This window comes from Hakea prostrata, chromosome 4 (genome assembly GCF_041222555.1).
Source record: "Hakea prostrata isolate BN-2017 chromosome 4, UWA_Hpros_2, whole genome shotgun sequence".
NCBI lineage: Eukaryota > Viridiplantae > Streptophyta > Magnoliopsida > Proteales > Proteaceae > Hakea > Hakea prostrata.
Genome location: NC_142603.1, coordinates 22,023,019 through 22,041,270, shown reverse-complemented (window position 1 = coordinate 22,041,270; position 18,252 = coordinate 22,023,019).

The following is an 18,252-nucleotide window of genomic DNA, read 5'->3' as shown; positions in this document are numbered from 1 at the left end:
GCCCTGGGTATGGGATATCACATATATCATAATATGTTAAAATATAAACTATTAGATAGATTTAATTTTCTTTTGGGTATAAAAAATATGTATGAAAAGAAGAACTGGTACAAACATTGATTGCTAATCTATATAGATTCAGAAGCTAAGGATTATGTTTGGGATAATGGATGCACAACCGGAAGATCCTCAGTAAAAAGATGCGTCCACCGCATCGTATCGAACCGCTGACGGATCCGAAAAGTACTAAGTTGGCGTAGTCAAAGTACTCGGCCGTATTCAATGCTATATCGCTCGAAGAAGGCCTCATACAAGTACTCCGCCTGTGGTGTACTGAATCGGTCTCCTCGAAAAATCACAACGCGTGGCTCCAAGAGTGGAACCTAGCCTCTGCCTCTACCTCTCCTACCACCCATCTGATGACACGAGGTGGCATAGTGTATGAGTAGCTGTTGAGAAGACAAAAGAGCTTGATGTTAGTAGTTTTACAAAAATTCTACATGAAGGGCATTTTTGTAATTTTTTGGAAAATTTCAATTTTGGCAAAAATTTCAAATTGATCATACTAGTATGTGCATGGTACTTAGAATAGTCTACCATCATGTTTTATTTGAGAAAAACCTTTCAATTTTTTGGTTTAAAAGTCAAAATTCAGCAAGGATGAGAGGAAGAAAATTCCCATTTTAGGTCAAAATTCGATTTTTGGAAGTTTGGTTTTGGCTCAATCAAATTGCATACATATTTCTATCATATCATTGCAAGTATGTAGGAATTGATTTGATGTCGAAACTCTTTGTAGTTTGAAAATGAGAGAAGATTTTCAAAAGAGGGATTTTGGGGAAGAATGGGTAAAAAGAGACTATGATGTTGCTAGCAAGTGTCGTAAAAGCATGGCATTGTGTTAAAATTCCCTAGAACATGTTTCTAGATATTCTTAGTAATAATTCCTAACCATTACAACAAGTAAATCATAGTATTTGAAGACTTCATAGTAGATCTTGAAGATTTCAAACTAAAAGAAGAATGTTTACCTTAGATTGTTGATGCAAAGAAGTAAGAGACTTGTTGTTGATGCTAAAATGACTTGGAATGACTCTTGAAGACCTTAGAATACCTTGCCCTAGAGCTCTCCCACCAAGTTTGGTGTTATGAAATGAGTTTGATAAGTGAAATGGGTTTTTTAAGCAATTTTTCACGTACTGTGCACATGGGTTGACTGGGTCAATCGACCCAGCCAATCAACCCAGTGTGTCAGAAAATTCAAACTTTGGTGAATTTTGAAGATTTTAAAATATGATTTATGAATGATTATTTGATGATTATATTGACGATTTTAAGTTGATTTGAATATGTTAAGACTAAGGTTGAATGATTGTTGATGAAATATTCGAATTTCGATGTTTGATTTGTTTTGGCTTTACAGAATGGTTGTGCTAAGGAATCGTCTCGTTGGTTCTAGTAGTACCGAAAATGAGGAGATACTTCATGGAGATACACCTAACGGTAGTACTGGTCAGCAGCCTCATGGAAATGGTGATAAAGCAACTGGTGCACCTAATGCTCCAGAAGTGGGTAGCTTTCGTGATATTGCCAACATCATGGGCAACATCATGCAGCAGCAATCGAATCAGTTCAACCAAATGATGACGGGTTTCATGACTCTTCATAATGAAACTCGTGTTGGTGTGAATGTAAATCTTCATACCGCAGTCCCTAGTGCGGAAAGATTAGCTGGAACTCTTCACACTCATTTGATGGAAAGTTTTCTGAAGATGCAAGTGCCTACTTTCACCGGTGTTACTAAGGACACCTTGTTCCCTAACAAGTGGCTAAGGGAATTAAAGAAAGCGTTTCGTCATTTGCAGTGCTCTGAGGTGCAAAAGATCTTGTTTGCCGAACAGAAGCTTCAACATGAAGCTGATGCTTGGTGGACCTCCACCTGTCCTATCTTGGAAGACTTGCATAATGGTGTATTGACTTGGGAAATTTTCAAAGAAGCATTTTGTAAGAATTATTTCCCTGAAGCAGTGATTGATGCTAAGGAAGCCGAATTCATGGCCTTGGTGCAAGGATCTTTGTTTGTGCTGGAATACCAGTAGAAATTTGAGGAACTCTTTTTCTTTGCCCTGGATTCTTTATAACCTGATCATGCCAAGGAAAAAAAATTCTTCAAGGGATTGCGTCCTGCAATCAAGGCTTATCTTACTGTACTTCCGATTGAGAGCTACTGTCAGGTAGTTCAAGTTTCGAAGAAGATTGAAGAAAATGAGAAAGAAAGTACCCGTGTGCAAAGAATGTGGCAGTAAAGGAACTTTGGTTTGGTTGACCGTACGGAGAGAAGGTTCACTAGACCTACACCATATCCTACTCCTACTTTTCAGCCCAGGAGTGTAAGCCAAAACTCTAGTTTTTCACCGGCCGGACAGCAGCTTCAATTCGGTGGGAACATACCAAATGTGAATGTTCCAAATTCTAGACCAGTGAATGTGAACCCTAGACCTTTGGGTCAGAAGCCTTCAGTTGTAGCACCTTCAGTTGGATCAAGGGAGCCAGTGTGCTTTCTTTGTAAGCAGCCCGTACATTTTGCGCTTACTTGTCCTAAGAAGCCAAATCTGTCGTATGTTCCTGTAGCGAAGAGTATTCCTGCCCCTATGCCTGGAAAAGTGTTTAGTAAATCTGGTACTGAATAGGATGCAAGCCATGACGTTGTGACAGGTATTTTGTTAGTCGCTTCTATTCTTGCATTTGTACTATTTGATACGAGTGCATCTCATTCGTTCATTTCATCTGCATTCATTAGAAAGACTGACTTAGTACCCTAGAATTTATCTAGTTGTTTGATGATTAGTACTCCTACTAGATAAAGTGATAGATGATTGTCCTGTGTTGGTTTGTGAGAAGAATCTGAAAGCTGATTTATTGCTCCTTGATATGAAAGACTTTGATGTCATTCTTGGAATTGATTGGTTGACAGCCCATAAAGCTGTAATTGTTTGTTTTTCAAGGAAAATTCAATTTCAGATTGGTGATAATTCAGCCTTTGAGTTTCAAGGTGAAAAAGGAAGAGTTAGTAAGAAGACTTTGACCGCTTTGATGAAAGTTTGTGCATTAGTGGAAAGTGTCACAATTGAAAGCAAGGTCAAGGAAGTGAAGAAGAAACTTGAGGAAGTCGAAGTTGTTTGTGATTTTAAGGGTGTCTTTCCGGATGATTTGTCAGGTTTACCTCCGGATAGAGAATTGGAACTTTCGATTGAATTAATTTCAGGAGCCGCTCCGGTATCTAAAGCTCCGTATAGAATGGTGCCTACTGAGTTGAATGAACTACAAAACCAGCTGAAGGAACTCTCAGATAAAGGTTATATACAGCCAAGTGTATTGCCTTGGGGAGCTCCGGTTTTGTTTGTGAAGAAGAAGGATGTTAGTATGCGTTTATGCATTGATTACAGTGAGTTGAATAAGTTGACCATCAAGAATAGGTATCCGCTGCCCCGGATTGATGATCCTTTTGATCAGTTAAGAGGTGCAACAGTGTTCTCGAAGATTGATTTGAGATCCGGAAATCATCAGTTGAAGGTAAAAGCTAGTGACATATGTAAGACAGCTTTTAGAACAAGATATGGTCATTTCAAGTTTAGGGTCATGCCTTTTGGTTTGATTAATGCTCCTGCTGTTTTATGGACTTGATGAATCGAGTATTTCACGATGTGCTTGATAAGTTCGTGATTGTCTTTATTGATGACATTTTGATTTACTCAAAGAATGAAGAGGAGCATAGAAAGGATCTTAGTATCACTTTGCAAAGATTGAAGGAAAAGAAGTTGTATGCCAAGTTTAGTAAGTGTGACTTTTGGCTTTCGAGAGTGGTATTTCTTGGTCATGTAGTTTCAGCCGAAGATATTCATGTTGATCCCAACAAGGTTAAAACAGTTGCCGAGTGGGAAAGACCAAAGACTGTGTCAGAAATAAGAAGTTTCTTCGGTTTGGCTGGTTACTATCGAAGATTTATTGAGAGCTTTTCTAAGTTGGCTACTCCTATGACTAAGCTAACTAGGAAAGAGGAGAAGTTTGTTTGGTCTGATGCATGTGAGAAGAATTTTCAAGAGTTGAAGGATAGATTGACAAGTGCCCTGGTTTTGACAATACCCGATAATTCCAGTGGTCTGATAGTCTATACCGATGTGCGTCTAAGATTGGTTTAGGTTGTGTTCTAATGCAACATGGGAAGGTGATAGGCTATGCTTCTAGGCAATTGAAGGAATATGAGTGGAATTACCCCACTCATGATTTAGAACTTACAACTGTTGGTTTTGCCATAAAGATTTGGAGACATTACTTGTATGGTGAGAAGATTGCTATTTTCACAGATCATAAAAGCTTGAAGTACTTCTTTACCCAAAAGGAGTTAAATATGAGACAAAGAAGATGATTGGAACTAGTCTCTGATTATGACTGTGACATTCAGTATCATCTTAGTAAAGCTAATGTTGTTGTTGATGCCCTTAGCAAGAAAAGTAACAAGAATGAGTTAGATTTGAATGCTTTAAGTAAGCCGTTTTTGTGGTCTACAGCAGCTTTTGGATTGGAAATTGTCTTTCAAAGTTCAGATGTTGTGCTTTCAGCCATGACCGCAAGATCCACCCTTAGGGATAGAAATATTGCCTTGCAAGATTCTGATCCGGAATTGAAAGAGAAGATAGAGAAGGTTTCTTCTAATTCTGATTTGGACCCTGATTTTAGTATGTCTATGGATGGTGCCTTGTTATTTAGAGGAAGACTTTGTGTGCCTTCAATTGATGAAGTGAAAAAGGAAATTTTGATGGAAGCACACCAGTCGATTTTCACAGTGCATCCAGGAGGTACTAAGATGTACAAGGACTTAAAAGAACATTTTTGGTGGGTCGGATTGAAAACTGATGTAGAAGATTTTGTAGCTAAGTGCGAGACTTGTCAACGTGTTAAAGTTGTTCGACAACCCTCGCCTGGACTTTTGCAGCCCTTACCTTTGCCTGGTTGGAAATGGGAAAACATTACAATGGACTTCATGATATAATATGGATATTTGTTGATAGGTGAACCAAATCAGCCCACTTTATTCCTATGAAGATCACTCATCCTATGGATAAGCTAGCTAGACTTTATATGGATAATGTAGTTCGTCTGCACGGAGTGCTTGTGAGTATTGTTTCTAATCGTGATCCTAGGTTCACCTCAAGGTTTTGGAATAGTTTACAAAAAGCTTTGGGAACCCAATTGAATTTGAGTATTGCTCATCACCCACAGTCTAATGGACAATCTGAGCGAACAATTCAGATTTTGGAAGATATGCTTAGATCTTGTGTTGTGGATATGGGTGTCAATTGGGATGAACATTTAGCTTTGGTTGAGTTTGCCTATAACAACAGTTATCAGTCGACAGTAGGCATGGCTCCATTTAAAGCTTTGTATGGAAACACTTGTAGAACATCCTTGTATTGGACTAAAACTGGAGAAAATAAAGTATTAGGTCCAGAAATGATTGAAGCTACAAGTGCGATGGTAGATATGATAAGAGAAAGGATTAAATCTGCTTAGTCAAGACAAAAATTTTATGCTGATAGAAGAAGGTCAGATTTGGAATTTCTAGTTGGCGAGAACGTTTTCCTAAAGGTGTCGCCTATGAAAGGTTTAATGAGGTTTAATGTTAAAGAAAAGCTTAGCCCTCGATTCACTGGACCTTACGAGATTCTTGAAAGGATTGGACCCGTCGTAGCTTACATTCCACCGATCGGGGGAAATGATATTAAAGAGAGAAAAAAGAAAAGAAAAGTGCAGAAAGTAAATAACAGAAAGTAAATAACAGAGTAATAAAAGGAAAGGGAAACCTTAACCAAAGAGTGGTACGACTGTAGGCATCTTTGATCAAGGACCCAGGGGAAGGGAGAACAATAAGTAAATGCTGAAAGTAAATCATAAATTAAGAATATGGAGGGGTAGATAGAAGCGGGAATGGAGGGGGAAGAGAAGATTATTGAAGAATGTTTCTTACTTGCATCTTTGAATCTCCAAAAAAACTTGAACAAACGATTCGAATCTCAACCAATCCTAACAACCAGATCTAGAATAATCTAGATCTGCAATTGCTAGACCCAGAGAAAAAACGAATCCTCAAACTTGAAACTTGAACTTGAACTTGAAATTGCATTGATAAAACTAAAGGAAATACACTTGCTTCAAATAAATTATACAACTTCAATATTCCTTGCAAAACATTAAAACCTAAACATTCAATCTAGAATTAGAACCCACAAAGTGATCAAAGAAAATTAGAGAAAACCTAGAGCAAGCTAAAGAGAATAGAAAGTGCAAGACTAAAATAAACTAAAGAGAAAATAAAGTGTAAAACTTAAAGTAAACTAAAGAGGAAAAATAAAGTGTAAACTAGACTTAAGAGGGGAGATAATATTTATAGGAGATGGAGAATAATTTACAAACAAGGAAATAAAATAATAATACATAATAATAATAATAATAATATAAATAATAATAATAAGAATAAAATAGAAAAAGAAAAAGAAAAACAAAGAAAGAATCAGCAAAATCTGTTAGAAATAAAAAGAAAGCGAAAAGAGAGAGAGAAAGGAGGAGAAAGAAAGAGAATAAGCGGACAATTAAATAAATAAAAAAATTGATTTCACGTGGAGAAAAAGTGGAAGAAAGAAAGAAAAAGTGGAAGAAGGAAAGAAGGAAGAAAAATCCAAAAAAACCGATTTTGGGTTAATTAAGGAAAAAAATAGTAAAAATAATAGAAAGTGGGAAGAGAGAGAAAAACTAATTAGAGAAATAAATAAAATCTTCTAAAAATAAAATAGAAAATCCTAGTCTTTGACGAATCTGGATCAATCTCCCATGGCTTCCTGACCACAAAAACCAGTGGGTCCCATTGGTGAAAAAGTTTTTCTTTTTTTTTTTCTTTTCCAAAAAGTGTTTTCACCATGGGCCCCACAGGTTTTTGTGGTCAGGAAGCACAAAGTGCTCCCTGTCGGGGTCGTAGATCCGAACTCGTCTTTGACTATTTGTGGGCCCCATACATTAATTCAATTACAATAAAGAAAAATAAAATAAAAATCATAATCTAATTTATAAGATATTTTGGAGTTGGCCCATAATCGCATCTTTAGCCCATCATGCTCCAAATCAGGCCCACTTTCGCACTTGAGAATTTGAACAGACCTCTTAACGTGTAAAATCGCATGTTTAATACCCAAAACTCCAGATATCGCTAAAGTCCTAGAAATTCATAAAACCTGCAAAAACAACATAAAACCCAAGGTAGCTCCACTCAAAGTGTATAAAATGCATGCTTTATGCCCTAAGATTTCACACATAAATGTGTTCATCAGATCCGTTGCATACCGTTTGGCCTTGCCTCTTCACTTGCTGAAACTTATAATGTGTTTCATGTTTCGATGCTTCGGAAGTATGTTGAGAATCCGGAACACATACTACAACAAGAACCCGAAGGACTTAGTGATGATCTCTCTTATAAAGAAGAACCGGCCGAAATCCTAGATAGAAAGGACAAACAGTTGCGGAATTATATCATCCCTTTGGTAAAGATTCAGTGGAAGAACCATACCCTGGAAGAAGCGTCTTGGGAGAAGGAAGAAGACATGAAGGAGAAGTTTCTTCATCTCTTTGGGAGCTTAGGTATGCTTTCAATTTCGATGACGAAAATTCTTTTAAGGAGGGGGGAATGTGAAACCCGGGCCTAACCTTAACCCGGATACTCTATTGTTTGTAGGTTCGAAGACCCGAAGTAGAAGTGAAAGTCAACTGTTGGTGCAACCTAGAGGGGGGGGTGATTAGGTTGTACCTAGTGGTTTATAACAATTTTCCGGTTTAGTTGCAATTTCAAAATAAATTAACAGTTCATGATAAAATCTAATGAAAAACAGCAATCACAAACACAGAATTTATAGTGATTCGACTCTACGAGTCTACGTCCACTCCTCTCTTAGCCTCAAGAGAGTGTTTCCACTAACGGATCTCTTTCAATACAGTGGGTAGAGAATCAAACCCTTACAATCTTCGTTTTGGGGCAAGAGTACCCTTTACAATCTTCGTTCACGGACAAGAGTATCCAATACAATGAATTCTAATGAACCTAGACTAGAATTAAAATAACCAATTCACAATACGAAAAGTATTAGATATTACCTATCAAAGGAGAGTAACCCTTTACCCTTTGAGTGCAAGTGATGCAATGAATGAATCAAGAATCAATATACTTCAGCGGTTTTCAATAACTCCAGGCTTGGCTTCAGTGAAAGCTTCAACTTTGGAATATCCCTCAAAGTTAACCGGAGTTGGGAGGACAACAATAATGATAAAAAACACCAAAACTTTGCCTTTTCACTTGTGAGTGAATATGTGCTTGAAGGGGGGGGGAAGGATGATTCTCAAATGGGGGTGGTTGGGCTTTTATAGACCCCAAGTTACTACCTTCCCCATTTCCCCAACGGATATAAAATCTTTGCGAGATTTTGTTCCGGACGGACGTCCGTCGGCGGTCATCCGTCTCAAAGGTATCTCGTCAACATGGTAGAAGATATTCTCTTTAAACTAGCCGTTATAGTCAAATCTGGGCCGGACGGTCATCCGTCCGGCGGCTGGGGGGATCCGTCTGCCGACGGAATTCTGTCGGGACGAGTTATCAAACAGACGGCTGGGCGGCGTCCGTCGCTCGGGCGGACATCCGTCCGGGCTCTCGTTCTAAACGTTTTGGGGCTGGGATATGGCTTGGATTTTCGGATCTTTTGACAATCCTAGCGTTGTACACCTTACTAATATGTCCTAGGTCACTCTAGTAACATGGATTACATATTATGGATGCATTTACATCTGTGTGTATGCAAAGGTGTCCTAAGCCCTGATTTAGTCTAAGTCTTGATCTTTGACTTGATCTTGATGCTCTCCTCTTGACTTGGTTCTTTGTCTAAGATGTTTTGATCTTGAGCTTGACTCTCCGAAAATTTCTTTGAACCGGATATTTACAATGAGATTCTCTACAGTGATGAGCTGGACAAAACATATCTACATGGAAACATTAGTAGAGTGTTTGTCATCATCAAAACTGATTGGAGACTGATGTGGCAAATGCTGACTTGGCATTTTCCAACATCAACTATGAGCCATATCAGTAGAAGACATGGTACTCCGAACCCATGGAGATTGACGATGATGCCCCATACTTGAAGACCTTGATGAATTTAGAAAAGAGACTATACCTTGATGAAGAGAAGATTGGTTGATGACCTTAGAGTTTGGTTGGACATGATTTGAAGGCATTTCTCTATGCTAGGTGAGTTATAGTTCATGTTGTGAGAAGCTTGTTTGATTCCGATAAGAGATGGGCCTTCATTTCCCTAATTCAGGTTTTGTTGTCAGCCTGGGTCGACTGGGCCAATTGACCCAAGGAGACAGAATCTGTGCAAGATCTTCTGTTTAGGTCTATGTTGCTATATTTATATAGGACTTCATATTATTTTTTTTGTTTCCCTTGCCTCCAAAACACCTAGAGAATGAAGGGAACTCCTCTCCAAGCCTCCATTAGTGTGGAAGAAGATCAACTCTTGCAATTTTTAAGTTTCCTCTCTTGTTCTTCAATCAAAGGTTAGTAATCACTCTTGTTTGGTATTAATCTACTCTTACTACGATTCATTCTCTATACTGAGATTATGAAGAAGATGCTACATCCTTGCAAACATCTCTTTTACAATCTCCATTCTTTCATGCTATGATCTGATAAGCATGCATTTACCATTATTTATTTGATTTAATTCTCCATACTTATTTAATTAAAGAGAGCTAGCTAATTGAGTATTTTTGTGTATTTTTCAGGAATAAGGTGATTTTGGTTATTAGAGATAATATGGAGTAAAATTTGCAAATATATTAGATATTGGTGGATTTTAAATCATGGCATTCAATCTTGTTGCCAAGAAATCATGAAAAGTGAGATCTTAGCCAAATTGGAAATAGGTGGAGGTGTAAGGAACAAAATTGGTAATAAATCTGAAAATCGGGTAAACAGACATACCTTCAGTATTTTGGGCATATTTCTCTCGTATGAACTTGGATTGTGGTGATTCAAGATACTATGGAACAATATCGAAAATATCTACAACTTTCTAGTTTTGAGTTTTTCCAAAATGCGAACGTATAAAGGTCATATCAACGGGTAAAGAGGGGGGATTCATTGTGTGCGAGAGACATAAAAGAGAAGCCAACCACAGAGAAGAGAAGGAAGACGGCGGCTCTCATCTCTCTCATTGCTGAAGAAGAAGATCACATCTCTCTCTCTCCCCCTATGTTTCATCTTTATTTTTCTTATGAACTTTGTGATAATGAGTAGCTAGTTCCTTTTCTTTGGGATGTAGATGAACCATGCTTATTTCATTAATTTGATTGTGCTATCTCTTTTAGTTGATTGTGTTTGAGTCTGGCCAAAGATGTTTTATAGCTCAGCAAACTAAGCGTGCCAAGCTTCTGCAAAGGACGATAGTCTTGCGAAGATAGGGCATATCTAGGAAGACCATCCCTAATTTGCTTTGAAGTGTAGAGTTATATCGGTTAGGGAAAAACGTTGGGGATTTGAAATCCCAAAGATCTTCACATATTCATAATTAACGTTTTTGCATTAATTAGTAGATTTAGTTCAAATTTAGTTTTGTTGAATTCAATCTTAGTGACTTAGCCTTTTAGTTCCCCATAGTTCGACCTCGTACTTTCTACTTGCTAGATTAGTATAAGATTTTATTTTTGATTGGTTAGTGACTCGATCACGATCTTCATATTCAATCTTACCCATGATTCTTATGATTTTCTTCATGAAACTATGATCATACTCTTATTATGATTCGTCTAGCATTATAGATGCATCTTCATGATTATTCCTACCATTGATTCACTGTTTTAATCTACTAGAATGAGATCTCATCATCTCTAGTTCTTCTCTTGAATTCATAGCTTTTTTCATTGAAAACTATGTTTTCTACCAAATTAGAAAGTATGATCTAAATTAGTAAGTATTGGTTTTTATTGTTGTTTGATGTCTAACCTATGCTAGTTAGTCTTAGATTACTATGTTAGACATTCTCTCCAAGTTTCGTAGCATTCCGGATCTTGTAGAATAGGTTTCGGATAAAAAATCAAATTTTGGATGCGTACTGTTCACTGGGTCAACTGCTTGGGTCGACTGGACCAATCGACCCAGCCAGTCTTCCCAGCAAGACAGTAAGGGATTTCTTCATCCGTTTTGATTCATTTGATGCTTATTCTTTTAGGATTGTTTCCTAATGATTGTATGATGCTTATCTAGGGTTTGTTTGCTAACTTTGGATCCATCCTCTTGTCCGTCCAAAATATCTTCGAATCTATTTAAGGTAAAGAGAGTTGTTACCATATTAACATAGATTGCGTGAATCCTAGTTTCTAAATTGGGAAACACCTAGATTTTGCTATTGATATTGTAGTTTCTAATTATGATATGAATGTTGCAAGTACAGTAGGATCCTACTTTTATATTTCTTTTATGTACCTGATCATGTATGGACACTTACTCATGTATGTTGCTTATTCAACTGATCTTGTCTTTATGTATTCTTTCATATGATGTGATATCAGTTGTATACGTTACAATTGAATTGCGATTGTGATTGATTAGGTATGATTTAGGATTGGGGAATGTCCTTTGACATTTATGTCTTTCGATATCAGTGGGAATAGTATGTGATATTTTCGATGGTGCCTTTTGACGCTTTCCCGGATTATTGGTTGTCATACCTAGGGCTGTTTAGCGGTGTTTGGCTAGGATGTCCTTGTTATATTAGACCCGATTCGGAAGGGTATTGAGATCGAACGACCCATGGTAGCAATGGGGATTTATGGGCGCTCAAGACCGGTAATCAACCCGTGAGAGGACATAAATCACATTGTGGGGGCCATTCATTGGTAGGGTCGCATATAGTAGACTTGGGCTCATGGGCTCTCAAGACTGGTAGCCAATCCGTGAGGGGACATGAGAGATTCCCGTCTACTATTTGTGGATGACCAATAGGGTTGATGAGTCCATAGTCTGGGACTATGTTGGCTTTAGTGTGAAGGATACCGGAAAGGATCGCCCGAGGAGAGGAATGGACGTATTTGGATTTGAGTTGATATAACCAAGTAGATAACTTGCATTTGGCTAGGCTTTACCCTGATATGCGCCAATACTTAGACCAAATGGTGATGTGAGAGAGAGGTGACCTAAACCCCAGCCATGGAATGTCCAAGAGGGATGCGAGACCCAACTACCACCGGTAAGCTAAGATGGCTAAGGGAGAGTGAATGACCTTCCCAAAGAAGTATGGTGCTATGACTTAAATCATGTCTGCCTATAGAGACCAGCATACATAGATTAGACTCATACATGCATTGTCTGTCTCATATCATATTGCATCATGCTATGTTTCTGAAATAATGTTATTTATGTTGTTATGGAATAACTTGCCTTGTTGAGTTCTCTTGAACTCACTCCTTTTATGCAAATATCTTTTGTTAGATTATCCTACAGGTATAGATGACTATGAGGGCCAATACGAGGAAGCACAATCTGAAGAAGCGTACTACACTCAAGGTGTTGGTAGTTATGAAGATCTTGGTGACGATCCCTCGTGTGATCACGCTTCGTACCATGATTAGCCCTACTATGGAGTGAGATCGTCTGAGCTTAATTTTTGAAATCTATGTTTATAAAGATGTTCTTTATAAAGTAGAATAGACTCTAGTTTAGTTTGATTACTTCTTCTTTCTTTTCTTTTGAAACCGGTTGTAATCTCCTTTCGATTTTTGAACTACATTTTCGCTGTATCCGTAGAGTGAGATTCCGCCTCACTCTACATTTTGATTATATATATAGGTATCATTTCCGCACTCTGATGTTATTTCGTTACTTTGCTTGATCTATTAATTAATATTGATAACCTTGATTTAGTCTTGTTCTTGATTATATTATTGTGAATGTGGGAGTTGATTTCCTCGATATTGATTTTCGGGGCTGTGGATCACACACTCGGGTATGCCAGATAGGGTACCAGTTGGGTGGATGTGACATGCTCTCTCCTTAGACCGACACAAGCAAGTCCAAGATATCCAATGCACTTTATTTTCTTGTTCCTTTTGACCCCAATAGAAGTTAGAAATGACCTTTCTAATGGTATCATGTGTAGATGCAAGAAGCCAAAAATGAGAGGCCACATAAGTAGACATGGAACAAGCAACAGACTTGATCAAAACCTCTTTCCCCGCTTGAGATAGTAATCTTTGTTTCCATCCTTGCACTTTTCTAGAGGCCTTCTCCTCAATATCTTTAAATACTTCTTTTTTTTGAAACACTAAACTCCGTTGGAAGACCAAGATATTCCATGGACCATCTCCATATTTTACCTTTGTAATATGAGAGAACCACCTTTTGATTCGCGAAGGGGTGTTGGGAGAAATTGTGATGCATGACTTGTTGAGATTCACCTCTTGGCCGCTAGCATGGCAATAAAGCTTCGACACTTGTTGGAGGTTTATCACTTTCTCCAGATTCACTTCTGAGAAGAGTAAACAATCATTTGCAAATAGTAGATGTGAAATAGAGGGCCCCCTTCCTTTGACTTTGATGCCACAAATTTGTTTCTCCATAATTGATGTGAGTACCTAAGAACATAATATAAACAGAAAATGGAGAAAGGGGTTGAGGTGAATCTTAACAATTAGATGTGAAATAGAGGGCCCCCTCCCTTTGACTTTGATGCCACAAATTTGTTTCTCCATAATTGATGTGAGTACCTGAGAACATAATATAAACAAAAAAGGAGAAAGGGGGTCCCCCTGTCGAATACCCCTAGAGGGGGAGAAAGACCCCGTTTCAACACCATTCACCAAAAGTGAGTACGGAACCGATGAAATGCATTCCATTACCATGTCAATCCATTTGACACAAAAGCCAAGATGCCTTAAAGCTGAGGTAATAAAAGACCACTCAAGGCGTTCATATGCCTTCTTCATATTTTAAACCTAGCAACTTCTTTTCCCCTTTTTTTTGATGTTTCACATAATGAAACAATTCATGGGCTATGAACACATTATCTGAAATTAGATGATTGAGAAAAAAAACTGACTGAATGGAGTCAATAATACCTTCCAAACTATTTCAAAGCCTCCTTGCAAAGATCTTTGAGATCAATTTGAGCACAACACCACATAAATTGATTGGTTTAAACTGTTCTGCTTTCTTTGGTATCTCCACCTTTGGAATTAGGCATATAAAGGTTTTGTTAAGCTCCTTAGGAATCACACCGATGACAAAAAATTCCTTCACAACCTAGCACAATTCCATATTAGTTATTTCCCAATATATTTACATCTCATTCCTCGGTTATATATATATACTAGTAAAAAATTGCACGTGCAAATGCACGTCGCTTGTTGTGCATTATATGTTAAACAGACAGTGTTATAATAATGAAGTAAAAATAGTACATTCAAATCAAAATAAATGCAACTTATCACCTCTGAAGACCTGCAGGATCAGATAGCTTCCATGACCAAGAATTAGTAGGGAAACATCAGCATCCTAATATAGCAACATATTAATATAACTCATACTATATATGACAGTTCCAAGCATAGAAAATAAGAAGAAAAATTAAATAAAAATGGCCCAGGTAAAAAGGGAGCCAGTTCACGAGCCACTCATCACCCATTAAGCCATCCATCCATTACCACCTTGGTTCCTAAGCACAAATGACAAACAAACTGCCAATTTGAAGGCCCTATATAGAAATCACCCAACCCACCCCAAGCCTGTAGAGAAATCATCTAAAAAATAGTCTATCAAGTTCAGTAGATCTTGTTTCTTGTTCTTATTCTCCTTTTCCCTTTCTCGCTTCTTGTAAAGCCTTTCAAGAACACGCTTGGCCTCACACTGGGAAGTTGTCAAGGTCATAATAGTGGGGTGATATGTCCACCAGCCTGCAAAAGGGAACATGATCAACACGATTATCCGGAAAACCAACAGCCACATAGTCAAATGTTTCTATTCTTTATATATATAAAAAACAAATAATAATAATAATTAAAAAAAACAATTTGGATCAGTCAATTTGGTGCAACTCAAAACTCCCAAAAAATAGATCAACCCATTGTCACTACCTCTAGATCATTGGAGAGAACCCATGACTCATCTACTTCTACTACCCTAATCCTTTTCAAATGATGCTTCACAATTAAGAGATAGACTTTAACTCGAAACGGTGAAAAATACTTAGGCTTTGGGTTCTCAAGAGTTGACAATGAACAATAGTTCTCCACAAATCAATTATTTAGCATACAACCATGCAAGAACTGCAGTTCTCAACCTAGAGTCACCTACCAATTCAACTAAAATAGAAACCCCACAACCTATGGGCAGCACCAATACCACCCTAATAGTACAATAAGTGGAAGATAGATCCCCAACTCTATTGATGCATAAACAATGCAATGTAAAAGTGAACACTCGAACTTACCACTCTCCACGAACATCAGTAACAGTATGAATGAAATTTTGACTCGTCAACACATATTCATTGTAGATAACCCACTCTAGCTTGTGATCTAGGCAGTTAAAAGGATGAAGATGAACCACCTAAACCAATAATTGATGGTCAATACAGTATCAATTTTCTCTTCAATATAAGGCACAGTTTAATCTAAATAGTATTTCATCAAAACAACAAATCACACAAAAAATAGAGACCTGATTGTCTTTCACTGTTAGATAGTGACCAGTATGCTCAAGGTGCGCAACCTGCATAAAATATCCGGCCAACATAGGTTTCCTTATGTTTACAAAGTAGCCTCGATTGTTGAAGTCTGTGCTCAACCAATAATATTATAACTATAAGCAAATATAGTTAGCTTGGTGTTGAATTGATATTAATAACTGTTTATGTTTCCATTAATTAGCTTCTTATGACCAACATCATGAATTTGTTATTCACTGACACTACAGAGAATGATACTAGAATCAGAATTCAGTCAGTACCCGCAGAGTCCAATTGAAGAGACTATCGTTTACCTATTTTATTTATTTTTGGGTGGTGCTAGTTCATACTTCAATATTTTGATGGGATAAAAATTGCAATGCTATTTGGCAAGAAAGTTATTGAGGGATCAAGCAATGTATTACTGAAAGTCCCTAAGTAGAACCACTTGGCCCATCATCGAGGTCTTTTTGAACAGACTTTAATTGCCTAGAACAAAAGCCTTAGCTTTTGTTTTTGTGAAGGAAACTCTTCTTAAGAAAACTACCGGACCAAAAGTGGTGTCACTGGAGAGGTTTATATGACATGATTTTCACCTTCCCAAGAACTTAGCTCCCAATATAAACACAGCACAAGCCAAATTCTGAAGGGGAGAGAATCTAATAGTGTTAATGCACTAGATACAAGGATTACTCCTGCAGTACTGCTACTTGCATTAGAAACAACCCAATGAAAGTAGCAGTACTGCAGGAGTAATCCTGCAGAATGTAATCCTTGTATCTAATAGGCCAATAAACATCGAGAGCTTCAAGTATGGGATGGAAATAATACCAGTTGAAGTAGCCAATTGGTGCTGTTGTGCAGCCCAGCACCCTGAGCTGGAAAAATAGGCTTGCCCTGGCAAGAAATGCAAAAACGCTGTGAGCTCAAAAATGATCACATCTTATGCCTAATGTGTGACATTCTTAACCTACCTAATAGAAGTGCCAGAAGAATCCATACTCATAATTAGCAACAGCACAGAGGAAAGATACTGTCAGCTGTTGAGACCTTCGAACTTTAGCAACCCTGTTGTCCCATCATGATGCTTCCATAGGATTTCAATTGTCTCAACTCCACCAGCGAAGTGTGAGATGTGAGCATCAAAATATTTGATATAGCCTAAACAATCACATCCCTGAGATCACAAATGAGTAACATGAGAATAACTTTAAAGAAGGGATTATTAACTAACACAGTCAGTACTGCAAAATCAATAGCACAAAGTATTCGTAAAGTATTTGACCTTCTTAAGAGAATGAGAATTTTTCCCATGCCATCTTTGCCTGCATCAAATGCATTCTTCCCCTGCTACCATCAATATATGCAACAGAGAATATAATGAGGCCCTTCCCAGGAGTGAAGCCAATATGAAAGTTCCACTGTCAACAAGACAAAATGTAGATATAGATTTTAATTTAAATGGTTGAAGTTTGATATGTAGAGAAATTAATTTAGTTTTTTTTTTTTGGGGGAAAATAAAAATTTCATTAAAAAGATATTAGTGCTGAGAGCAGTTACATATAGAGTCTATTCTTATACTACATTCATGAGCCTGTGTGGCTGCTAACTTTGCATGTTTTTCAAAAAATAGTTGGAGCACTGGATTGGGGAATGCAAAATATTTCATATGTTTAGTAGCTTTGGCCAACTCCATTAGTGTTGATAGCTTGTCAAGGGGCCACTTCTCTGTTGTTGGGCTTGGCAGGAGCTTTGTAATAAGGTGGTAATTTGTCTAAATTTCATCAATTTGTATCCCCTTCTCCGCAGCTTCTCCCATTCCCATTTGTAGTGCAAACAGTGTGGTGTCCAAAATCCCTTTAGTCTTCTTTCCAAAATTGACGGTTTTTAGATGCCCGTCACTGCAAATCCCAGTACTCCAACCTGTTACTCCTAGCTGCTGGTAATGTAGCCCTGCACATATCAAAATGTTTATATTAGTTTGAGGCAAATAACTACACCAATTTCTTTCTATTTCATCATAATTACAAATGTTGAGTTCATTTTCGAGGTTGGTCATAGGTAGCCTATTTTCATTTATTAGTTTCAACTCCTTGATCCAATGGTTTATGCTTTTTAATACCCTTACTGGGTTTGGTATCTTCTTATTGAAGACCCTGTCATTTCTCTCTTTCCAGATAGGACCAGGTAGGACTTACTTTCTGCCATTCAACCAAGTAACTGTTAACAGAAAAGCTTGGTCCTTAGGACTTATCGTCATAAACAAGAAGATAAAGTGATTCTAATATCTTTTACTTTCCTTTTAAGAAAAAATCACTTTCCTAATTCATTAGATGCTTTGATTAGTGGTTTATAAGCAAGGTTGTTAGGGATTGAAAGCAAAAATGTGACTTTTACTCTCCATTATAAGAAAATTTTCTTTCTCAATTTGATTTTA